The sequence below is a fragment of the Castor canadensis genome, chromosome 4, assembly GCF_047511655.1.
Source record: "Castor canadensis chromosome 4, mCasCan1.hap1v2, whole genome shotgun sequence".
NCBI lineage: Eukaryota > Metazoa > Chordata > Mammalia > Rodentia > Castoridae > Castor > Castor canadensis.
In genome coordinates this window covers 129,643,916-129,669,998 of record NC_133389.1, presented here as the reverse complement: position 1 = coordinate 129,669,998, position 26,083 = coordinate 129,643,916, and the positions used below count along the sequence as shown (strand labels likewise).

Genomic DNA, 26,083 nt, shown 5'->3' with positions numbered 1-26,083 from the left:
GTTCCATGAAATATGATTCTTAGACACCTTTATCCTTACCTTGCTACCATTGGAATTAAGTTATTTACCACCCTCAGAAAATACTACCTTTTCTATAACAGGATGATAGATTATTTATCAAAACAACTGTTAGATGTAATATCTTAACAGTTCTGTTGAAGAAAGGCTTTCTTGTTTGAGACATTTGGAAAACAATGCTTCTTTACTTGTTCATGTGACGATGACAGATCAATCATTTGCTTAAGAACTCGTGTGGATTCAGAAATGGTTCTTACGAAAAATTCTGGATTTGCCTGCAGGTTCTCCCTGATCCAACTCTGCACACAGAAGGATGACTGGGATCTGTTCAGACTTCTCAGTTTTCCCCAAGGGTGTCAGTTTTGTCATCAGCTCATTCAATCACCAATCAGGTATATTTGTGTTTCAGGTCACTGGCCAGAAGTACCTGTTGCTCAACTTTTATTAACTCTTATAAATTTAAAACAGGTCTTGGCAAACCTTTTCTGTAAAGGGCTAGAGAGTAGATACCTTTGGTTTTCCCGGTCATATGGTCTCCATTACAACAGTTCAACTCTGTTATTGTGTGGTACAAAAGCAGCTACAGATAATATGTAAATGAATGAATATGACTGTATTCCAGTGAAAGTTTGTGAAGACTGAAATTTGAATTTTATAGAATTTTCATGCATCACAAATATTATTCTTCTTTTGATTTTTTTCAGCCATTAAAAATGGAGAGCAGGGTGGCTCATCCCTGTAATCCCAGTACAAATGTTCAACTCTTTCGCTGGGCCCATTTCCCTCATAGTTAGGAAAGGGGTTGCCAGTGTACTGTGAGCAGAAGAGACGTGTTGCTCCTTCCTGGCTTGTATGATCCCCAGTGTTTTTTTTCCTAATACATAGAATTCGGCAGTGCTGCAGGATGGAAGGAGCCTGGTTCTTTGTGTGTGTGTGTGTGTGTGTGTGTGTGGTATTAGAGCCATGCACTTGCTAAACAAGGGCCTTCTCACTTGATCTATATCCCTGGTACTTTTGTTAGTTTTTCAGATAGGGCCTCATGTTTTTGCTCCAGCAGGTCTCAAACTGGAATCCTCCTGTTTCTGCCTCTGGAGTAACTGGAATTACAGGTGTATATCGTCATGCTTGGCTTTGTTTTGGTTTTATATTAGTGTAAAATAAATTTCTTTTGTGTTGAGCCACTGAGCCTTTCAGGATTTTTGTTATAGCAGCTGTGTTCACTAACATGTTAGTAATTTTTCCAAATGTGTTTGTTTCATTCTTATACTTAATTAGACTCTCAAAGTTTGCACACATGATTGGACTTGCTTTTCTCCTCCTTTTTGCTTCATTTTCTCCTCGCATTTAACTGGGAGTTGATAGACTGGGCTGATTTCTGTATTTTAATGGATAACAGTTTGGTGGCCATTAGCGTCACTGAGAGATATTATAAGAAACAAGAACTATTACTTTTACCATAGAGATGTTAGTGAGGGAACCATCCCCAATATGAAGCCCACCTGAGATACGCTTTTGGAGCTCAGGGTCAGGAAAAGCTTATCTTCCCGTGAGGAACTGGTATGTTTTCTTATCAACAAAGAGAATATTGTTGAATGTGCCCAATTGTGTTCCCTTTTCCCTTTTCCCTCTGGTTGCCAAGAAGCTCAGAGCCAAATTTTTGGCTTAACATTAATAACTTTGTAGGAGCCTGTGGCCTACATATCTGAATTTTTAGTTTCTTCCTGATCTTGACCTTCTATTCTGCTGTGTGTTCCTTGTTCCTGATTTTTAAAATTTATATATTTCAATTTTATTGCTTGTTTTCTTATAAGCTTCCTTAGATCCTTTGTGAGAACATGCTGGGGTAAATTAAAAAAATGGCTTCAGTTTATTAATAGAATACACCAAAAGCATTCCTTAATCACCAATTTAGTAGTCTGGGAATTAGGACTTCAAATTTATTTCTCAGGCTCTTTCCTTAGTCATTGTGTCTCATGATTTGGTGAAGGAATGGTTTTGCAATTATGAGAATTGAAGGTCTTCACATTTTTTCCTTTAAAGGAAAAAGAATGTCAATTTATTAGAAGTCCTTAATATTTTCCATAGAAAATGTAGAAAGGTCATAGATAAATTTAACTGAGATGAGATTGGGATAAGATGTTCATGATGTTTAAAGAGCAACAAAGAATTGGTACAAAGAATGGCTGGGCACAGTGGCTCATGACTGTAATATCAGCTACTTGGGAGGTATTGATTGGGAGGATTGTGGTTTGAGGCCAACCCTGACAAAAAGTTAGTGAGACCCCCATTTCAGTCAATAAGCCAGGTGTGGTGGCATGCACTGGTCATCCCAGCTGCAAAGGAGGTATAGATAGGAGGATCGTGGTCTAGGCTGGCCCTGGGGGAAAAAAAACAAAACCAGACTTTATCTGAAAACTAACCTAAAAGCAAAAAGGGCTGGAGGCATGGCTCAAGTAGTATAGCACCTACCTGCCTAACAAGTGTGAGGCACTGGGTTCATACTCTAGTACCATCATTAAAAAAAAAGAAAGAAAAAGAGGAGGAAGAAGAGGAATGTGTAAAGACCTTCTGAAAACCAACAAGAAAAATACAAGGATACAACAGAAGAATGGTCAAAAGTTACTAATATCTTATTTTTACAGGGGTATACTAGAAAATCTAACAAATATATATGACTAGATGCTGAAATTTATCTGTAACCAGACCAGCAAGTGTAAAAAAGTTATTCCTTCATGCTCATCCAATTAGCAAAAATTCAAAGGTGGATGATAGCAAGAATTGCTAGGGATATAAGCAACGGGAACCCTCATGTAGTTTTGATGGGCATCTAGACTGGTATAGATATTCTGGAAAGCAGTATGTTAGTATTTGGATAATGTATCTGAATGCCTCAGGACCCCTTCTATGCATATATTCTTTCATGAGTCCAGTAGAGGGATACGCAAAAACAGGTTTATCATTGTCTTGCTTGTGGTGGCAGGATGTGAGGCATTCTGGGTGTCCATCATGCCTCAGTCATACCATTTGAAAGATAGGGATTACATCGGTTCTTACTTTAGGGTTTCAGAGAAGATTAAACAAAGCTAATATATTTAGAGTGCTTAAAATTGTGCTTGGCACAAAGGAAACATTATATAAGTATTCATTAAATAAGTAAAACTATTTAACAAATATTTGAGTATCCAACATGGACAAGCACTATCTAGGCTTTGGGAATGCATCTCAGATAAGAGAACCTTGACTGTTTTCATCTGGCCCAAGACCTGGGTTCCAGGAACTGATCCAAGGCTTCATTGATTGTGCCTAAGCTCCATGTGTTGTTACACATGGCATTTTTTTTCTTCTCATGCTTGAATCTGCCTTTATCCTCTGAAAAATATCTAGTTACTGGGCTATTGGAGACCTGGAGAAGTGCACTGGTGTTTGAGGTCTTACTCCAGGATAGTAGATCCTAGATGTTTGCTCTTGCAGGGCTCTTGGCTCCTCTCTATCTACTATTCCACTTGGGTTTTTTTTTTTTTTTCTTTCCCTCTGCTGGGATGTTGCCATACCTCTGCAGGTGTGTGAAAGATTCTATCTTTGCTAATCTTTTCCATTATAGGAAATGGTCCTTTCCAGAAGTTCAAGCCTGAACCTGGGAGCCATCCTTATTTCTTGCTCCCACCTAATCTAACTGATCATCAAGTCTTACTGATTCTATCTCTAAAATTTCTCTGAACTGCCCAGTTCTACTAATCTCTACTATCTTCACCCAAGTCCACCTTACCACCATCTTGCGCCTGGACCCTGCAGCAGCTTCCCAGAGTGCTTCCTTGCTTTTCACTCTGATCCCCTGCATTTTATTTGCTACATGGCAACCAGAAGGACCTTAGAAAAATGTAGATTGGATTCTGTCTGATCTCTGCTCATATCTTTCAATGGTCTTTCGCTGCACTTAGAATTAGTGCTACTAAACCATGATTTAATTTGTAAGACCAAGTTGTAAAATAAGTGTTTTCTAACCCTTGGGTCAACACCAGAGTGTTTTGCTATGAAATTTTCAAAATAAAAAAGGGCACAGATGCAACACTTGATTGGGTAATTTTCCTTTTGGTTACTAGATATTTTGATGCTAAAATTAGTTGGAGTGGGAAGTGGGGAGGTTGGGGCATAACCGTTAGTAGCTTCAGCTCTGAAAAGCTGGTTTCTGTCTACAGTCTTCAAGAAGATGGATCCCTCTCTATTCCCCTGAGGTTTCTGGTTTTAGGGGAAGAGTTTGAATTCTTTTTTCCTCAGGACTATGACCTAAGACAGTTTCTTCTAGTTCTGATCAGGACCAGGATCAAGGACCAGTCCTGGGTCAAAAACTTAGGATGTTGGTGAACAAGTAGGGTGAGCAGCCAAGTCTGGGTCACCAAACAGCACCAGAAACAAACATGGCTGCAGCTGGGGATGAAGCATATCCAGGTGGGATGAAGGTAAATGAGCTAGGCCAGAGTGGAAGCACCTTGGTCAAGATCAGGGAGAGGAGGTGTGAAAGAGTGAGGTAGGAACCACAGGCACAGACTTGGGGAAGTAATGCTGGTGTAGAACAGTGCAGGCTGATCAGTGGAAAAACACCTGACAGGACTTAGTGGAAGCCCTCCTAAACCACACATGAACTGTTTGTAGTGCTAAAGACTGCACACAAGGCCTCAAGCTTGCTGGTAAGCATTCTACCACTGAGCTACACTCCACCCCTGATTAACTTCTTTTTATTGGTCCTGTTTATTTTCCTAATGAGCCCAGTGATCAAGAAGACCTTGTCTAAATTTATGTTGTATCTAGTTAAAATCATCAGATAAACTTGAAAAATAAGATGTATAAGTTCCACTCTCCCAAGCCCAATAGGATCAGAATCTCAGAGTGCTGGAATGGTGTGGAATTGGTGGGGTTGGGTCAAGGCATATGTGATTTCTTTAGAAGCTTTCTGTGTGATGTACAGTGAGGGCTGAGAACCACAGAACTAAGTACTCTTCAAGCAAACAGGATCATTCACACCTATGGAAATTATTTTAATTTACAGAATATCACATCTTGACAATACTTTAGAGCAGTACTTCTGGAACTTTAGTGTGTATATGAATCACCTGGGGTCTTGCTAAAAAGCAGATTCTGGTTTAGGTGACTGGATGTGGGGCCTAAGCTGTGGTATTTTTCACATATGTCCTTGTCAATTGGGAGTTGCTGGTCTGAAGACCACCTTGAGTGCAGCCAAGCTTTAGATCTAAAGCATAAATAATGCTGACTCTGTGCCAGACCTGGTGATTACATCAGTTGAATTCTCACAAGCCTGTGGAAGCGGTCATTTTTATGTTTCCATTTTGCTGATGAGAAAACAGGCCTAGATCACTGAAGCAACTCGCTCAGGGTCATAATGCTGCCAAGTAGTGGAGAAAGATTTGAATCTAGGCAGTCGGTTGCAGAAGGTGTGAGCTGAACCATAATGTACTACTACTTCAATGGCAGTTTGGGCTCGGGGAGGGCCTGCAGTTGGAAAGGGAGTTCAAGGACTTGCATTGAAGATCTGTTTGTTTGACAAGTACCTTATTTTTACAAGGTTGTGTTTTTGTTTCAGATGACCTCTGGAAGAGGGGAATAAAGATGGAGTTGTGGAGTTGCTGAAGCTCTCCAAGCCCATTCCTTGGCTTGTCCATGTAGGCCATCCTTCATGTTGCTGGGCAGGAAAAGGAAATGTAAAGAGGATAAGGGTTCATTGCAAGGTATGTAGCAATTCAATAGCAATATACCTCAGTTTTTGCTATATATCTCATCTCATCTCATGTGTAGCCAAGTGGCTCTGATCCTATGGTGATTTTGGTGCCAGACTTGAAGCCTTTTGCACTGCCACAGCCTGGTCCCTACCTTCTTCTCCCCTTCCTTTTCCACCAGTGCCTCCCCCACATAACCAATTGCAGACTCCAGTAGGATTTAACTGCTTGCAGTCCCCTGCAGGCATCATAATCTTGTGCTTCACGAATGTTTTCTTTTCTATTGATATCTTTTCCTTGCCAGACTAAATGCTATCTATTGTTCACTAGCAAGCATAATGTAACTCCTCCAGGAAGAAATTTCTAATCCTCCCAGCCTGGATTAAGTAATTCCCTTTGGTCTGTCATGGTTCCTTGTTTCTTTCAAGCATAGTACTTAGGTAATTTACTTTTCTCTTTAACCAGGCTTTGAATATTTCTAGGTCTGATTTAGTCATCTTTGTATCCCAGGTCTCAGTCTAGTGTCCAGTATATAGCAAGATGGCTTAAAAGTATGCGTTGAATGAATGAATGAACCTGTTAATCCCAGTTTGTGTTCTTTCTAATTGGTCATTTGGCTAAAGTAGCGGTTTTTAATGCTAACTGAAGGATTTAAAAAATACCTTGGACCACACCCCAGTGAAGTTGGACTCTCTTGGGGGTGAGGCCCAGAGTTTAGTAAAGCTCCCCAGGTGAATCTAATAAGCAGCCCAGGCTGAGAATGAATAGATTAACCATCTCCCCTCACTCCTTCTCTGGTTGGGACCTGATAGTAGAAAGTGACATGGAGGAGAAGAACTGTCTTTTGTCTTTAAAGCTGAAAAGGAGAAATAGAAAGAAATATGAGAGTAAGTAGATGACTTACATAGTTTTTAAAGTAAACATATAAAACAACTGTATTTTAGGGCTGGGAAGAGAGGTGTCACAGAATCTAATCACCAATTAAAAAGTATGGCACTTCTAAAAAAATCAGGTATCATTTTTCTAAAATGATATTTTAATGACTGTCAGCAGCATATCTCCCCAATCTATGCTATTTTGGCTGTTTTATCCATAAATCATTTGCCTTGAGCACTGGTGAACAACACTTAAAAGCTTTCAGCAAATGACTCATCTTTCTCTTACTTTAATCTAATATGCTAATTGGCAGCCATCCTAGAAGTTTAAAATATGGCAACAATAATATGAAGTTAATTTTAGAGAGTTTGTTCTTTGTGACTTTAGATCGTGCCAGGTGTGTATAAACCTGTAAATACATCTGTCTATTCATTCTCTAGTTGGTAGTTATCTGTGCTCAGATAATGTGCTAGGCCTTAGGAGAACAGAGTGAATAATAGAAGACTCCTTCCCGGAAGCTCACTTTCTTGTATGTGAGTAATCAACAGTGCGCTGTGTTGTGCTATAGTAGAGGTCACTTCAGTGAGCATGAAAGGGAAGAAGTTTCAGGGAAGGAGTCACATTATGCTCAGCCATATGCATAGAATACAGAACAATGGTATCAGACATCAAGGTTAACATTTCAAACAGTGTTGCAGGCACAGCTCCAGGCACATGGGGCTATGTTGTGTTTGTGTATGACTAAATCCATGCTACTTCATAATGGAGCTTCATTGGTGACCCATTCATAGGAGAAGCCCTAAAAAAAGTAATTAATGGTACACGTAAAAGGGTCCAACTGAAAAACACAAAGAAACAGCTGGATTCTATGAAGTAACAGTAATAATTTTTTTTTATGTCAGCAGAAAAGGATTATGTTGATTATAGGTTGGTGTACTAGTCAAAGTAGGCTAGTTATATTTGTGATAAAAAATAGCCCAAATATAAGTGGCTAGAACAAGAAATAAATAATATTTCTTGTCTACTCTTTATGTCCAATGTGGATCCATGTGCAGGTGAGTAGAGAATTCTTCTACATGTCATCATCTTTTAGAGATAGTGACCTGCCACTGTAGTACTTCAGGGCTCATCAAATGGAAAGAGCAGAATGGAGTAGAAACTGCCAATGAGTGCTCTGCTGGGACAGTGTGCTCTCATTTCATTGGTCAGAAGTAATTCCATGGCTGTTTTCCAGGGGATGGAGGAACTATAATCTTTGTGTACCCTAAAGTGGAGAATAAGTGAATATTGGGGAATGTTACAACTGTCTGTTGCAGCCCATCTTGTTAGTTCCACTCATGTGTGTTGGAAATAAAAGGGTTATTTTTTTCAGACTTGAGGAAAAAATTGACTTTATTTCTATTGACTACTATTCTTACTATATTTTAATATATATGAAATTTGTTGCCAATCATATTTATGTTTAAAAGTAGCAAGACTGGTCTTCATCAATATTAAAACTATTTTTCAAAAGATTAGAAATTAATTTTCCAAGGCTATTACTTGAGGCAACATTAATATGAGTTCCAAATACCAACCACTATGATGATTGCATGTCAAAACTGATTTTAATTGAATAGATGTGCCCATGCCAAGCACCTAGAAATTGTAAGAACAACTTCCACATGGAAGTTGCCCCCATGAGCTAGTTTACTGGGCCTGCAGTGTGAATGTAGGCATGTCATCACACTTTGAATACATGATGTACTTATATTTTTTTAAATTGCCTTCCAAATCTCTCACACACTGCCACCCTGTTTCTACTCCATGTTTAGCAAAGGCAAGAGATTTGGGAAGAGAAAGGATGGAATCTTTTGGGGGTAGGCTTGATGGTAGTGAAAAAATAGTCTGAGAGAGGAGAGGGCTGCTCTATTTCTTTCTTGGCTGACACTTCAAGTGGTTAAGGGTACCATCATTGCCCTTCTTAGCTATGCCCTGTGGAGACTTGCATTACCCAATAGGCCTTTGTATGTCTGTGTTTTTGAATGTGGTAGCCACTGGGTACTGATGGCCATTGAGCATTTGAAATATGGTTACTGCAACTGAGGAACTGAGTTTTTAATTTTACAAGTTTAACTAGTCATGTAGGGTTGGTGGAGTGGCTCAAATGGTAGAGCACCTGTCTAGCAAGTAGGAATCCCTGAGTTCAAACCTCAGTACTGCCAAAAAAAATTAAATAGCCATGTAAATTCAGGTGTTATAATCTCCCTCAGGCTATTCTTTTTTTTTTAATTTTATTTATTTTTTTTCCTTTTTCTTTTATTATTCATATGTGCATACAAGGCTTGGTTCATTTCTCCCCCCTGCCCCCACCCCCTCCCTTACCACCCACTCCGCCCCCTCCCCCCCCCAATACCCAGCAGAAACTATTTTGCCTCAGGCTATTCTTATTGCTGTGTTCCTGGTGAACATTTTCTGCATATAGTAACTACTTTCCCTTACACACAGGGAGTTAATAAGGATGTGTTAGGCCAGTTTGAAGGAGGGGTAGGTATAGACTTAGCAGATCCTGCAATGGTTCCTACCTTTAGTTGGTGCTTCCCATCATGAACAGTGGGGTCCAGTAGACCAAATGATGCCCATCAACTTTTCAGGCATGCAAAATGAAGACTATTGTATGGATGTCAGACTCTTGGTTCTTTTTTTTAAGAGGAGGCTATGACTTTCGGTATGGGGCTAAAAAAAGAGGCAAATGAACCTAGTGTAGTAACCTTTTAATGTAGCATCAGCATCTACTTCTTTGTGATAGATTTGTGATATATTTGGATATAAAATCTTTATTGTGCTTGAAATTCTTATTAAAAATGCAGTGAACTTTAGTTTGCACATTTGCAGCCTTTCATTCCTGAAATCATTCTTTTGTGAGAAACAGTTTCTTTGATGGGAGTTGCTTAATGAAAGACATGGGCAGTTATTGAGAAAACTAATGTCATCAAACATTCATGTAGTGACTTGTGTGCTGGTGCTATGCTTACAGTGAATAGCATTTTGCAACACTATTTTTTAGCAAAATGGCTTCTTAGCTATAAAGTCCCCATGGGCATGTGTCCTGGAAGCCTACATTCTTTTCTACCTTTGACTACTTCCATTTTAGAAAACATCTATTTTTATTACCTGATTGTAAAAATTAGTGCTCATATTAAACAATTTAATGAACCGGAGTGCTTCAGAACTCACATAGCCTGACTGGCCTCCCCTAGATCTTTGGGCAGATGCCAATACAGAGTGCTTTGGAAAATGCTTGGATTTTATTTTTGGAACTTAAGGTAAAGGCAAGAGGATGAAGAGAGGCAGAAAGCAAGCATGATTCCAAGATATTGTGATTTAAAAAAGAAAGAAAATTTCATTTTCTGAATTAAATTCACTTTAAATAATCTTAGCACAAAGGAAGTCATATTCCAAACATAATATCAATATACCAATTTTTCCCCACCAGAGCATACACATAAACAGCAAAAAATATTTTCAATAGAAGATTAATTGTTAACACCACCATATTTACACTCAAATGCAAAACCATTCCTAGTTCTACCCGGCCCTTGCATATTCCGGAGCTCCCCTTTAGTTTTCCCTGACATTGTACTAGCATAAATTCTAGTGTTGGAATTATGCTAATTACTTCTCCAGAGCATACCATGGTTCTGATAGTATAAGACAAGTGTTTAAGGTTTGGTTTTCAAGTTCAGAATAATTGGGTAATTGGCGTCATCCTGTGACAAGTTTCCCCTTTTCCTGGTCGATTGACTAATGGCCCTATTGTTATTGTTGGAGTGGCTCATGCCCCATAGCGCCATGACGCAAAACTTGATCTTTGGTAGAAATGCCTCCCACGTTTATTCCCTCCAGGAAACCAAAGGGCAACAAAGCAACATTCCAGGTTGAGAACCTGGCCTTTTGCACCATGACCTAACCTGTTTCAGGTGAAAAATACTAGCTCAAAAATAGTTTCATAAGAAAACATTCACTTGGGCTCCTGCAGTAGTTCTCAACCCTAGCTGCATATTAATGGGTTAATTAAGTTATTAATGGGATATGACAAATAACTATCATGTTGTTCGGGGGCACACCTGAAATTGTTGAAAACACTGATTCCTGGGGACCCTATCATGTACATACTAAATTTATAGGAGGGCCCTGGATACCTGTACTTTAGAACAGACTCCTAGATAATCGGAGATATTTGGTCAACTTGATTCAAGGTATTGACCTTGGGGAAGTGCACTTAATATTATACTTTTTAAATGAACTTAAAAGTCCTCAAGACTTATGTCTGATGTTGCTGTCTTGTCTTCTTCTTTGTATTCCCATATGAACACTATTAAAGAGGAGATATTTAACAGAAGAGAAGTTTAGTATTTTTATCTCCAACCAAACCAAGTGTCTGATTCTAGGGGATGATTTCATGTATTAAAAATAAAATCTGTGGGCTGGGAGTGTAGTTTAGTGGTAAAGCATCTGCCCAACAGATGGGAGACCCTGAATTCAATCCTCAGCACCACACACAACGCGCACCGCCCCCCTCCCCCCACATCTTCAAATGGCATTTTCAACAGCATCGAATTGTCAGTGCTGGAGTTCAGAGCCCAACAGAGAAGCCTGCCCCTTCTGCATAGTTTTAGAGGGAGCTTAGTACTGATGGAGGAGTATCGTGGGTTCTTGTGTTTTAAGACCAATTTGTTATTTCATCTCATGTCCAGATTAAATGGCATTAGATTCACTAGTGCATCCACTCTCCTAGTCAACGGTTATCATTTGAATGCCTACCACATTATCAGACTCTGTTTTAGGTACCAGGGATACCAAGTAAAATACACAGGGGTTCTTTTCTTCAAAGAACTGGTAGGCTAAAGCAAATGTTCTCAAAGTGCTGTACCAGCAGCATTGGTATCCCTGGGAACTTGTTAGAAATTTGATTCTCGTGGTATAGCCCATACCTTGTGAATCTGAGTCACCATGAAGTTTGAGAATCACTGGCCTCTAGGAGGAGCAGTCCGTTCAGTAGAGTTTGGGAGTCCAGTATGGGAGGGTGATGGGTGCAGTGGAGATGGGGAGGAGCTGGGGCATTAGGGATGTTTCTGGGAGGAAGTGATGTTTGAGTTCCCTAAAATAGCTGGTGCAGAGTGGTAGGAGGTATTCCTACAGATCTTCAGTATGCTCAACAGCACTGAGAAGTAGGTGTTGTCATTCTGTATTTCAAAAGGAACTAAAAATCACAAGGCTCTGAACTCTAGGGAAGAAAGTGATTTATCCAGAAATTACTGAGGAATACATTGTTCTTTACTCATGATCTGTTCAAATTGAAAAAGCTGGGGCTTGGGGAGGTTACGGGTCTTGCTCAAAGTCAGTGTGCTGGTAAGTGGGAACAGCTGGGATTCCAAACCAAGTCTATGTCAGAGCAATTTGTCCCTCTGCTCTATGTAACTAGAGAAGGCCTATGTGTTCTTTCCCAAGGGGTGACCCATTAAATGTCCAGGCGTCCTGGATATCCTATCCTTTCTTCAGCTGAAATCACAAGGCACTTTCCTGGCAGATTCAATCACTATGACCACAAATGTATCTAAACTCAAGCAAAAAAGCACAAATTGCTCATTCTCAAGTACAATGAACATTTGAATTTAACCTTTTACCATATTGTAGCCAACATAAGGATTTATAGAACTCCTTTTCACTTTCTCTGTCCAAACAATAAATGATTGTTTTATATTTATAGCACATAAGGATCAATTGTCACAAATCTCAGTACCAACTTTTCCATTTTATTGTTCTGGCTTTGCTTCTCCAAGTGGCAATGAGATCTAGGCACAAAATGGGCCAGAATTTTATAAACTGAATTTAATTGTTGGCTTTAATTCACAGGCTAAATGTTGAAAAAACCCCCAAACACTCATGAATGTGTGTGTGTGTGTGTGTGTGTGTGTATTCCAAAAATCTATTTTAAAGTATATTCTTGTATAGCACAAATTACATACCATATATTATAGGTTTTTTTCAAAATGGGTAGAGAAGGGTAATAAATCACATTTACCTTAGAAAACTCAGCTCATCCATTTAGTTCTTTTTTATTTCTTCTTAAGCATATAACACACAATGAAAGAGACAGATTTTTGTTAGACAATGAAGTTTTCTGCAGTTTTATTTCAAAGAAATTTTTACAGAGGTTGTTTACAAACTTCTCATTTCTATGTTCTTTTTTATTTGAAAACATGACATGATAAAAGCTAAACAATTATTGGCCACTCTATTTTTTTCAGTTGGATTACAAGAGGACTTTTTCCCCCTGCAGACAGCTATAAAGATGTTTTTCTACAGTTTCTATGATAGGAAGTTGTGTGTGTGGGGGGGAATGTAAAGGGAGATTCAGAAAGAAGGGGGAAATCAGAAAAACTAATGCCTCTTTCAAATATGGGGACAGCTGTTTCTCAAATGCATCATACTTTCCTGGGAACTAAGCACATTTAAGAAGGTCTGCCCTGTCTCTTGTCTCGTGGTTCTTGCAATGATGGATAAACTAAAATTGACTCAGTGTAGCTCAAGATTTTCCTATGCTTTCTTTATCCTCCTTGCTTTCTCCCAGTTAAAGTAACTCAGATTAAACCCCACTATCTACATATAAACAGCAGAGCTGATTAAATGGATCACTTTGCCAAGGGAGATGCAGCTGGAGTGCCCATTTTTCATTCAAATGTTCTGGCCTCATAGAAGTAGCTTCCAGCTCTAAATATATTGAATCCCCATTAACTTACTGGAGAAAATAGGAACACAAATACACACTTTTTCATTAGATGAACATGGCAGGTTGTCTGCTAATGCAAACAATTAAATGAAAGAATTTATTTACAGTTCTCAAAGGGTCTTGACAAAAATCCCTCCCTGTCAGAGGAACACAGTTCCTCTTCCTGAGAGCAGCCTAACTGGAATCTTGAGGGACTAGTCCTTTGGAGTTTGGGATGTGTGCTGCTGATTCATTTGTCTTGCGTACCTGTTAGAGTACTCCATAAGGAACAACCCAAAGAATGATCACAGCCAAGTAGCACTCAGCATCATGTGGGAGTTTGTTAAAATGGCAGAATCTTGAGTTCCACACTCACCAATTGCATTAGAATCTGAATTTTAAAAATTAAATCTGATTTTGAAATTTTGCTATGCTCCATTCTAGCAGGATTCTCAAATTTTAACCTGAATCTCAATGTCTTGGAGGACTTGTTTAAATGCAGATTGCTGGGCTCTGTCTCTAGAGATTCTGATTGAGTAAGCAAGCCTGGGGTGGGGTCTGAGAATTTGCATTTCTCACATGTTTTCAGGTGAGGCTGATGCTGCTGGACCAGGGCCCCCCTGAGAGCTACTGCTCTAGGCCACTGCTATCTGACAGAATTATGACATGAATCACAGATGTAATTTTAACTTTTCTCTTTGCCACATTTTCAAAGTAGAAAGTGATTTCTATGAATCTGTTAACCCTGTCTATCCAAAATGTTATTATTTCAATATCTTATCAATGTTAAAGTTATTACATGTTCTTTTTTTGGTAGTAAATCTTTCAAATGCAGTGTATACCTGCCTTGGACTAACCACACTTGAAGTGTTCAGTAGCCAAACGTGGTTAGTTAGGGCTACTTATCAGTGTTTCTAGACTTTACTTGAAGGACTGCCAGTGAAACTTCCACTGACCTGGGAAAAATGTACTCAACTTAAGCCATTCTCCATTATTATGAGATTAGCTCCTGTCTTCTTTTGTGCTTCAAAATGGCCTTTTTTCACTGCAGTAACTTTCAAAGTGGGGTTTCCCAATTCAGCAGCATCAGCATCATCTGTAAGCTTTTTAGAAATGCAGATTCCTAGTTCCTAACTCAGACCTACTGAATCAAACTCTGCAGGTGGGTCCCAGACATCTGTGTTTTTAGGTGACTGATGAATGTTAAATGCTGGAGAACCACCATTTGAGTGAAATGATGATAAGAACAAAGGTGGTAGATTTATATTCTTTAACCATAACTGGCAAAATAAGAAATTGGAAATTTTATGCTAGCCTCTCAATTAAATACTTTTTCAGTGGTTTATGAAATCTGAAATCTAGAAAACCAATGTTTTGGAGGCTAGTTAATTAATACTTTGTGCTTCTATGGATAAAATACAGCTTAAAAAAATGGGGAAAGACCTGGAAAACGAGTGTGTATATAATCATACAAATGAATTCCAGGAAGTCAATGCTTGGTTCTAATTAGCAACACCTTTATGCAATTACTACTGGAAAATGAATACACTTACTAAACAACACTTGCTAAGAAAATTCAAATTGCCTATGCAAAATATGAAAATGAGTCAGAAGAAAAATTCCATAAATATTGATGATCTCATTTTTGCAGCTCTGTGTAATTAGTTACTATTTGGCTTTTATTGGTACAAAAGTTGTTCTACAGAAATTAAAATATCTGGTTCTTAAACAATAAGGAAACAAAGCTTTTGGCAATTATATATTTCCTTTTAGAAGCATTACTAAATAAGGCATGAACTCAGCATATTAAATTTGGTAAATTTGTAGCCAACTGAGGCAGGGTAAGTGGGAGATTATGGAAATGAAGTAAGACTAGGAGTAAAATGAAGTAATATAAGGAACTAACTATGAATGATTGGATAAATGGAACTCAAAGAAAATCTAGTTACTTAAGGAAGTCTTTATGTGTGCTCAGAAGTGTTAGCTCGGGGAGTCTTTGAACTCAGAATCCCAGGCTCTGATTCAGTTTCTGTTTCCATATGTAATATTAGTTATTTTATTCTAAGGCTCCAGTTTTCTGAATGGACATGAATTGAGATGGCAGAATATGTCAAGTCTGTTGTAAGATTGTTGATTAATGATCCAATGATCTTAAAATTTTTTAGATTCCTAAGAAAGATTGGCTTAAAACCCCAAAGCATTATTTCCTTTTTACAAAAAGTTCCTGTTAAGTCTAATTCAGAGGAAATTCAGGGCTATAAAGAGAAAAGCTGTGATAAAAACGACCAGTTCTATTGTTCTGTGTGAATAAAGTACCTGCCTCTACTTAATGCTAAAATTAGAACTCTTCTCTTTGGTTGTTGAGAGGCCTAATCAGCCTCTGGGTTTGGTGGGTGTTTCTCTTCTAACTGGAGGCAGATAGATAGTTATTTATTTGAGGACTACAAAGCTAGCCTGTCCAGGATGGTAGTCATCTGCCCCATGGGATTGCTGAGCACTTGAGATGTTCTATACATTACTGGATTTTGAAAACTTAGTGTGGAAAGAAGATAAAACATCTTATTAATAATTTAAAGCATATTGATCAGATATTGAAATGTAGCTTCTGGAAAGCATAAAATCACGTTTGGCTTAGAATATCTTTCTACTAGACAGCACCACTATAGGGTGATATTTCTTGAATACTATGAAAGCCATTATTTTAACAAAAGGGAAGTGATATAATTTTCTACTATGCTTTGAGTGACAGTGAAAAACCTACACTACTTAATTAAAATCTATTGATAAATAAACAGGGCTGTGCATAGGAGTACTCCTTTAGTGCTGGAGTGTACCTCAGTTGTAGCATGTTCAAAGCCCAGGGTTCAACAGAGAGAACCCCAAATTCTATGGCCCCCTTTTACAAGTCCCCAAAGAAGAAACTAAAATAGATATTCTTATAATTCAGGAAAAATATTTTTTATCCAAAATATTCAGATAGTCAAGACAAATAGTAAATGTTTTTAATCTTGTTTTTTATTCTAATGTATGGCATGCCTGCAAAATACGTGAAAATATATGCATGTAAGTTTAAAGAAAAACAAGATAAATTCCTTTGTGTCTAGCACCCAGACTGAGAAATAAAACGTCACCATGTTCCAAAAGTCACTATAGGTACCTCTCCTGCAGAAGAATCCACTATTCTGAACTTTGTTAATCCTTTCTTCACTGTTTTTTATGGTCATTTTTTATGTGTCCCTAATATTACATTGTTAGTTTGTACTGTTTTTAAACTTTACTTAAATGAAAATATACTACTCATATTTGAGTTATTTCTTTTAACTAAATGTTTTTGTCTTTGAGATTCATCCATGTTGATGTTTGTGATCATAGTCTACTAATTTTTGTTGTTCTGTGGCATTTCATTATAAAAATTGATCACAACTTAATGATCTAGTTTGTTGAATGTGTTTAGGTTGTTTTCCAGCTTTCTCTGTTACATATAATGCTGTATACACAACCTTTTATGTGTCTCTTGGTGCACATATACAAGATTTCTCTAGGATATATACTTAGGAATGGGAACACTGGATCATAGACTATATGCACATTTAATTTTACAAGGTAATGTCAAGCTGTTTTCTAAAAGTATACAAATTTATATTCTCATCAGCAGAGTAGGTACATTCTTATTGTTCATGAACCTCATAAAGTTGTTTTATCACACTTCCTAACTCTACAAGTCTTTGGATGGTCTTTCATAGTTTTAGTTTTAGTTTCTCTGATTTGCCATGAAACTAAACATCTTTTCTTGTGTTTATGGGCTATTTATGCCTCATTTTTTCTGTTTGGTTTTTTGTCATTTCTTCTGATTTGTAGAAGTTTAAAATATATTTTGCATTCTGCTACATCATTACTTTACCACAATCATTTGCTCTCAGTTTGGGTTTTTTTTCTTCACTTTTAATCATGCTTTTTGATTAGCAGAAGACATTAATTTTAATGTAGTCAATATTTTCCTTCATAACTTGAACTTTTAAGTCTGGTTTAAGAACTCCCTCCCCAATCTGACATCATAAAGATGTTCTACTATATTGTCTTCTAAAAGGTTTATATTTTTGCTTTTCAAATTTAGGATTTTAATTTACCTAAAACTTTTTTTTGCTTATTATGTGAAGGAGTCTAATTTGAGATTTTCACTTTAAAACAAGTCGTTCCAGCACTATTTACTGAAAAGAAAGTCCATCATTTCCCTACTGATCTGTTATAGCCCCCCCTGTCATAGGTGAACTGGTCATCAAGTGTGGGCTTTCTGGGCTCTCCATACTATTCTATTGGTTAAAGATTCTATGCCCTTATCTCTTCTTAAAAAAAAAAATCTTACATTGTGTATATCTTTATTAATTAAAGTCTCCTTTGATATTATTTAATAAACTTTTGTATTTTTCCCCTTAAAGTCTTGCACATCTTTTGTTAGATGTGCATTCCTAAGCACATAATATTTTAAATTGTTTTTGGCAGAACTGCAGTTTGAACTCAGGGCTTTGTGCTTGCTAGACAGGCACTCTACTGCCTGAGCCATGTCTCCAGTCTAGCATATCATATTTGTAATGCTACAATAGATATATTTTAAGTTGTTTTCTGCTTATTTTGGGTACATTCAAATACACAAAATTTTATGTAATGATTTTATACTAGAATATTTACCTAAGCCTTTTATTTTCATGATTTATCTTCATGGACAATCATATATATATATACATATATATATATATATTTAAAATAATGAAAGGTTTGTTCTTTCTTTCTGAATCCTTATTCTTTATTTCTCTTTCTTTATAACTGGCCATTTTTTCTCTTTTTATTAGCATATATTAATTGTACAAAGGGGTTTCATTGTGATATTTCCATACATGCATCTCTTTCTTTCTTAGACTGGGTTGGACCTCCAGTTTAATTTTATATAGATGTAAGGATTTTATTGCTTTTTTGGAGACAGGGTCTGGCCATGTAGATGGAGGGGAGTGGAGGGCTCTACTGGAGTTTGAACTCAGGGCCTCACACTTGCTAGGCAGGTACCCTACCACTTGAGCCACTCCACCAGTCCATTTTTGTGTTGGATATTTTTGACATAGCGTTTCCCAAACTATTTGCCCAGGGCTGGCTTTGAACCTCCATCTTTCTGATCTCTGCTGCCTGAGTAGTGGAATTTCTTTAATGGTTATTGGACCCCTCAGTTTTTGCTTTCTTCCTGAGTCAGTTTATATAAGTTATATTTTATATGAATCATTTAAATTATTTTCACATTTATTGGTATAGTACTCATATATTGCCTAATTGTCTAGTGTCTGCATCATCTGAATTTATGTCCCCTTTTAATTTCATAGATTTACACAATATTTTCTTTTAAAACACTTTTATTTTGGGGTCATGTATCTTGTTTCTTAATATTGTTAGGTTTGTCATTTTATTAGTTTTTTCAGAGAACCAATTTTTTACTATTAAATCTCATTCTCTACTTCATTAATTTTTGCTCCTAACTTTATTATACTTTTGTTTTTTTCTGTCCTATTTATGCTTACTTATTATGATGGATATAGTACTCAGTATTTTTTAGCTTTTCTTATTTTCCAACTTATTTTCTTAATTCCCTAATATAAATTTTGATATGTAATATTGTTCATTACTGGGTTCTGAAATTTTTATGTCTATTATAATTTCTTCTTAGATCCTTAAATAGTTTAGAATGGCATTTCTCAATTTCCAAACATATGGGCATTTGTCTAATTACATGTTTGTGTTAGTTGCAAATCCACTGCAGTCAGAGAACTTGATCTGTGCGGTACTAGTATATTTCTTGAATTTGTTGAAACTTCATTTGAATAAAATGTTTCATGAATACTTGGACAGAATGTATATTGTAAACCATTGAGTACAATGTTTCATTTATGCATAGTTTACATTTGTTCATCGATTTATTTAAATCTCCAAGGGCTGATGAAGTGGCTTAAGTTGTAGAGTGCCTGCCTAGCCCTGAGTTCAAACCCCAGTACCACCAAAAAAAAAAAGTAGTTAGAAATCTCCTATAAACTACTGATATATTTGTCTATTTCAATAGTCATTTGCTAAGAAAGCAATGTGAAGTCTTTTAATTTAATGGAGGATTTGTCAATTTCTTCACGTGGCTCTGTCATTTTTGCTGTATTTATTTTGAAGCTGTAAATAGGCACAATTACATCTATGAATATGTTACATCTTCCAAATGGGTTGAATTTTAATCATTATGTAAGTCTAATAGTACTTATCTGTCTATTAGAACTTATTACACCAGATTTCTTTTGTTTGGTTGGGTGTCTCTGCTCTGAAAATCTGAAGTTTGAAGTGCTCCAAAATCTGAAACTTTTTGGGCACTAACTTCTTTTTTCTTGGCTGGTCTCAACCACAACCCTTCTGCCTCCTCTTCTTGAGTAACTGGGATTATAGATGTACACTAGCACATTTGGTTTATTTGAGCCAGTTTGTGTCTTGGGTCTCTTTGTTTCTGTAGTCTAGTGTACTACCTTAATTAATACATCTATTTTTCAACTAAAAAACAAGTTTATTGGATTGTAGATGTGGTTCAAGTGTAGAACACCTGCCTAGCAAGTACAAGGCCCTGAGTTCAAACCCCAGAACTGCCCACAAAAGACAAACAAAAAAACCAGGTTTATTGATGTATAAGTCAGATGCGATGTAATTCACCAATTTAAAGCATACAATTTAATGTTTTTATTTGTTGAGTTCTAGAAATTATGGTAAAATATATATAAGATAAAAATGTCCATTTTAGCCTTTTTTTGTGGTACCGAGGTTTGAACTCAGTACCACGTTGTCCTTGCTAAGCAGGCACTCTACCACTTGAGCCATGCCTCCAGCAGCTAGCCATTTTAAGTGTATAATTTAGTGCTATTAACTAATCAACAATGTTGGGAAATCATTATTATATCTATTTCTAAAACTGTTTCTCAAAAGAAAACTCTTCTACCACTAAGCAATAACTCCCCATTCCCCATTCCTCCCACCTCCTGATAACCTATAATCTACTTTTTGTCTCTATGATTATAATTTGCCTATTCTAGCTGTCTCGAGTAAGTGGAGTCATGAAGTATTTATCTTTTTTCCTGGCTTATTTCAGTTAGTATAATGTTTTCATTAATGCAGTAGCATATATCAGAAATTCATTCCTTTTTATGGCTGAATGATATATATATATATATATATATATATATATATATACATATACACATTTTTATGGCTGAATGAGATATATATATACATATATATATATATATATGTATATATATATACACATGTGAACTTGCCACATTTTGTTTATCAGTTTATCTGTTGATGGACATTTGAATGTTTTCCATCTTTTGTCTGTTGTGAATAATGCTACAATGAACATGCAAATATCAGTTTGAGTTCTTGATTTCAGTTTCTTTGTGTACATAGCTACGAGTGAAATTGCTGGGTCATATGATAATTCTGTGTTTAGCTTTTTGAGGAAAATCATTTTGCCAAATGTTTTCATAGCAGCTGTACCACTTTTTTTATATCAGAAATATATGAGGGCATCAACTTCTAAATATAGTTGCCAACATTTGTTATTTTCAATTTTTAAAAACTAGAGCCAATCTAATAGGCATGCATGGTATCTCATTGTGGTTTTGATTGCATTTACTAGTGGCTATTGGTGCTGAGTGTCTTCCCATGTGCTCCTTGGCTGTTTGGATAACTTCTCTGAAGACATGTCTATTCAATCCCCTTGCCCATGTTTAACTGGGTTTTTTTGTTTTTTTTTTTTTTCCTGTTGAGTTCTTTACATTTTCTGGATATTAGGTCCTCATCAGATACATGGTTTCCAAATATTTTCTCCCATTCTGTAGGTTGTTTTTTTGTCCTTTCTTGATTATGTCCTTTGTTACACAAAATTTTTAATTTTGATGAAGTCCAATTTACCTATTCTTCTTTTAGTGTTTAAATTCTTTTTGTCCCTTTGACCATCATTCTTGATTCCTTTTGTTAACTTTTTTATACACTAATTATTTCTATTATGTTATATCTTATTGGCTACTAAATCTGTCAATAGAGTGTTTGATTCCAGTTGCTACTTTTTTAGTTTCTATGATAAAATATATTAAACATGACTTTTAAATTCTGTATCTGATAATTTAAGTATCTTAAGTTTTTGGGTCTGATTGTACTTTTGTTTCTGCTGGTTGTTGCTTATGGTCTTGATTCCTTGTGTGTTTGCTAATTTTGACCTTTGAGTTGTTCAGTTTTTCTTGGAAATTTATCTATGGAGATTCTTTGTGTCCTAGAATGAAAGAGGCTTCTCCCATAAAAGATTTGTATTTGCCTTTTTTAGGAGTTTGGGACATTACTAGTCCAGGAGTAGTTCACATAATACTGCCTTAAGCTTAAAAAAATTTTTTTTAGACTGCTTCAAAAGTGTGAATTTGTTAGGCTGGCAAAGTGGCTCAAGTGGTAAAGCACCTGCCTAGCAAACATGAGGCCCTGAAGTCAAACTCCAGTACCACACACACATGCAAATAAATAAATTTAAAAAGTGTGAATTTGTGTGCAAATTTGAGTGAGGGCCAGCTTGCGGTTACAAATTCTCAGGGTATAATTTGCCTTTACTCTACTTACTGCCAGGCTTTGAGACTGTTCATTTTCCATGCAATTTCTAGGGGGTAGAAGTGGATAGTTTATTTTAGTCCCCTCTTTCAATGAGTGTGTACTTTTAGGCTCCAACTTGGGTGGTCCCTGTACTTTGTCTTCTGTCTCCAGAGCTTGAAAATCTGCACTCAAGTTCACTGGGTCCAGCAAGTATCCTGAGAGTACAGCTGATGCAGACCAGCCTTCCAAGGCATTCCTTGCTCTTATGCTCTCAAATGGATGCATTCAAGAGATGCTTTAATGTTTTATTTAGTGTTTTTAGTCATTTTCAAGGAGGGCTGGTCCTGAAATTTAGTTTGCTATGTTACCAAATCTCAACTACCTTTCTAAGAAGTATTTTATTTTATTTCTTGAACTGGCATGATCCTGAAAAATCCTCACTTTCAATAGACTTAGTTACCAATTAGGTCTGTGGAGATAGGTGGAGTTTACAAAACATCGGCCCTCTCCATTTCTTAAACTTAAGGTTGTAGGGAAGGAAGGAAAGGCCAAAAAAAAAAAAAAAAAAAAAAAAAGAAAAATCAGGAGGGAATAAGCAAGTCCATTGGGTATAAAGAAAACTATGGAGAAAAGGAAACTACAGATTAACCTTCACTTAATAAATATCAAATCACTATGCTTGACTTATGTTACTTCTTTACAATATTGGAAAGCAGTCATATTTACTTTTACAGATGACATAATGGCTAATATTAAATGTTTACTGAATGTCAGGTAGTTGCTAAGCAATTTAGATGTGTTTTTTTTTCACCTAGCTCTATTTTATAGATGAATAGACAGAGGTTTAGAGAGTTACTTGCTGAATGTTGCTCAATAGCCAATGACCAAATACTCAATGTGCTTTTCGACCAAAATGTAGTATTTGGTGCTCTGTTTAAAATCATGCTTGCTTAAGGCAATACTCAGCAAAAAGAGCAATGCTGGAGATATCACAATACCCGACTTCAAACTATACTACAAAGCAATAGCAATAAAACCAGCATGGTACTGACACAAAAACAGACACGAAGACCAGTGGAACAGAATAGAGGACCCAGATCTGAATCTACACAACTATGCCTACCTTATTTTTGACAAAGATGCCAAAGATGTACAATGGAGAAAAGACAGCCTCTTCAACAAATGTTGCTGGGAAAAATGGTTATCCATCTGCAAAAACTGAAACTAGATCCATGTTTATCACCATATACGAGGATCAACTCAAAATGGATCAAGAACCTTAATATCAGACCCAAAACTCTGAAGTTAGTATAGGAAAGAGCAGGGAATACTCTGGAAGTAATAGGTATAGGCAAGGACTTCCTCAATAGAACCCCAGCAGCTTAGTAACTAAGAGAAAAGATGGACAAATGAGACTTCATAAAATTAAAAAGCTTCTGCACAACAAAAGAAATGGTCTCTAAGCTGAAGAGACCACCCACAGAGTGGGAGAAAATACTTGCCAGCTGTATATCAGACAAATGACTGATAACCAGAATATACAGGGAACTTAAAAAACTAAACTCTCCCAAAATCAATGAACCAATAAATGGGCAACTGAACTAAGCAGAACTTTCTCAGAAGAAGAAATTAAATTGGCCAAAAAACACATGAAAAAATGCTCACCATCTCTAGCCATAAAGGAAATGCAAATCAAAACCACACTAAGATTCCACCTCACCCCTGTTAGAATAGCCATCATCAAAAACACCACCACCAACAGGTGTTGGCAAGGATATGGAGAAAAAGGAACCCTCATACACTGTTGGTGGGAATGCAAGCTGGTGCAACTACTCTGGAAAACAGTATGGAAGCTTCTTAAAAATCTAAACACAGATCTGCCATATGATCCAGAAATCCTACTCCTAGGGATACCAAAAGGAATGCGATACAGGTTACTCCAGAGGCACCTGCACGCCCATGTTTATTGCAGTGCTATTCACAATAGCCAAGATATGGAAACAGCCAAGATGCCCCACTACTGATGAGTGGATTTAAAAAAATTTGGTACTTATACACAATGGAGTTATACTCAGCCATGAAGAAGAATGAAATCTTATTATTCTCAAGTAAATGGATGGAACTGGAGAACATCATTCTGAGTGAGGTTAGCCAGGCTCAGAAGACCAAAAATCATATGTTCTCTCTCATATGTGAACTTTAGATCTGGGGCAAATGCAACAATGTTGTTGGACTTGGGTCACATGCTAAGGGGAGATCACATACGGGAGGTATGGAGATAGGTAGGAAACCCAAAACATGAAAGTGTCTGATGTCCCCACTGCAGAGGAGCTAATACAGAAACCTTAAAGTGGCAGAGGTCAATATGGGAATGGGATCAGGAACTAGTGAAAAGGTCAGGTAGAGATGAATCACCTTGGGTTGTAACATACTTGTGCATGGAAGCAATGCTAGGAATCTCTCTGTATAGCTATCCTTATCTCAACTAGCAAAAATGCTTTGTCTTTCTTATTATTGCTTATGTCTTCTCTTCAACAAAATTGGAGAAAAGAGCAGAACCAATGAGACCCTATTTTAAAAATACCCAACACAAAAAAGGGCTGGCAGAATGGCTCAAGTGGTAGAGTGTCTTGTCTAGCAAGTATGAGGCCCTAAGTTCAAACCCCAGTACCTAAATAAGTAAATATAAATAAATAGATAAAAGGACTAGTGTTATGTTTGAGTATTCTTGCTCTTAAAATGAATTATGGAATGGAAAATGAAAAAGTCATTTGCCATTTCCAAGTTTGATCCCCGGTTAGAAAACTGTTGGGTGTGTAGGTGAGCAGGTGAGACCCACTGTCGATATTCTCTTGGACTAGCTGGGTGGAAATTATCAGGTAAAATAGAGGAGAGTTACTAGAACCTTTGTGTATGTAATTAATCTTAGAAAAAGCATTCCTAAGCTACTTTATTACTCCTTGTGAGGTACAGTGGTTACCAATGGGTTAAAATATTTTGCAAACCATTTATGACACCATTAAATATAAGTGATTTTGTTTTTCTGTTTTTAACACTCTTACTCTAGGAGAATGTACAAATAAGAATTTTAGGGCTTCATACTTTACATTATTTTGGTGGAATTTTTTTTACCAAATGAAGAAATACAATGACTGTAATAAAAAATTATTTCTCTCAAAATAATAAACACCAAACTTTAACTTAAGAGATTTTCTGTAGCAAAAATTAGCATGTGTTGAATGTGTGTGAAGATATCTAATAGACACATAGAAGAGAACCTAACAGAATATTTGTAAAGGGAATTGAGGACTCTCCAAAAATGCTAAACAAAGGAAGAGCATGTGTTACTGAGCCAGTAATAAGAGGTCTGATTACTGTAGGGAGTTAATTGCCTTTAAAATCAAGTCCTAGGTCTTGGGTTCTAGCTCAAGTTGTAGAATGCCTTCCTAGCAAGCGCAAGACCCTGAGTTAAGCCCCAGCATCACACAAACACAAAATCAAATCTTAAAATTCTGTAGGACACAGTCATACAAATATCATTCTTTTCAAACCTTTGAATGGGTTGAGTTGTAAAATCAACGTTTGTCAACATAGGCAGATGTCAGGTAATGTTGTCATCCCATTGCTCATAGTAGATACCCTAGCCAAGTGAGATGATTCATGTGCACCTGAATTCCAGAGACACCCGACTTCAGACAGCACCTGAACTTCCACCTCACCTTGAGTAGAGGCTTTGAGTGAGGATGTCTAATGGCCAAGAATCAGAAAACTAAATAATACTATAAAAATTTCTCATGGCAAAATATGTGGACAAATTCCAATATCTTTTTATTTAATAGTACATTTAAGAGAATAATTGGTTCATAGATATTTGCTAAATAAATTTTTCTGATCAGGCCAATGAGTCATAGGTAGTTTAATTTACAAGTTTCAGGTATTTAGCAATGCAGAGCTTTACAAATAAATTAGGAGGACTGGGTTTTCTAGTGTGGGATCAAAAAATGAGGACAACACCAAAACATGAACATACCAAAGACTACAAAGACATATAATGTGAAATTTGTGA

The 26,083-nt window shown here is 36.8% G+C and overlaps 1 long non-coding RNA gene across 1 annotated transcript in view; it reads left to right on the top strand.

The window, feature by feature from the left end:
- The window catches only part of LOC141422596 (uncharacterized), a 152,840-nt gene that overhangs the window by 55,097 nt on the left and 71,660 nt on the right, over positions 1–26,083 (top strand). The window contains exons 6-7 of the long non-coding RNA XR_012447275.1: positions 300–410; positions 5,615–5,759. This is a non-coding gene — a long non-coding RNA (uncharacterized lncRNA). The remainder of the gene's footprint in view (positions 1–299; positions 411–5,614; positions 5,760–26,083) is intronic.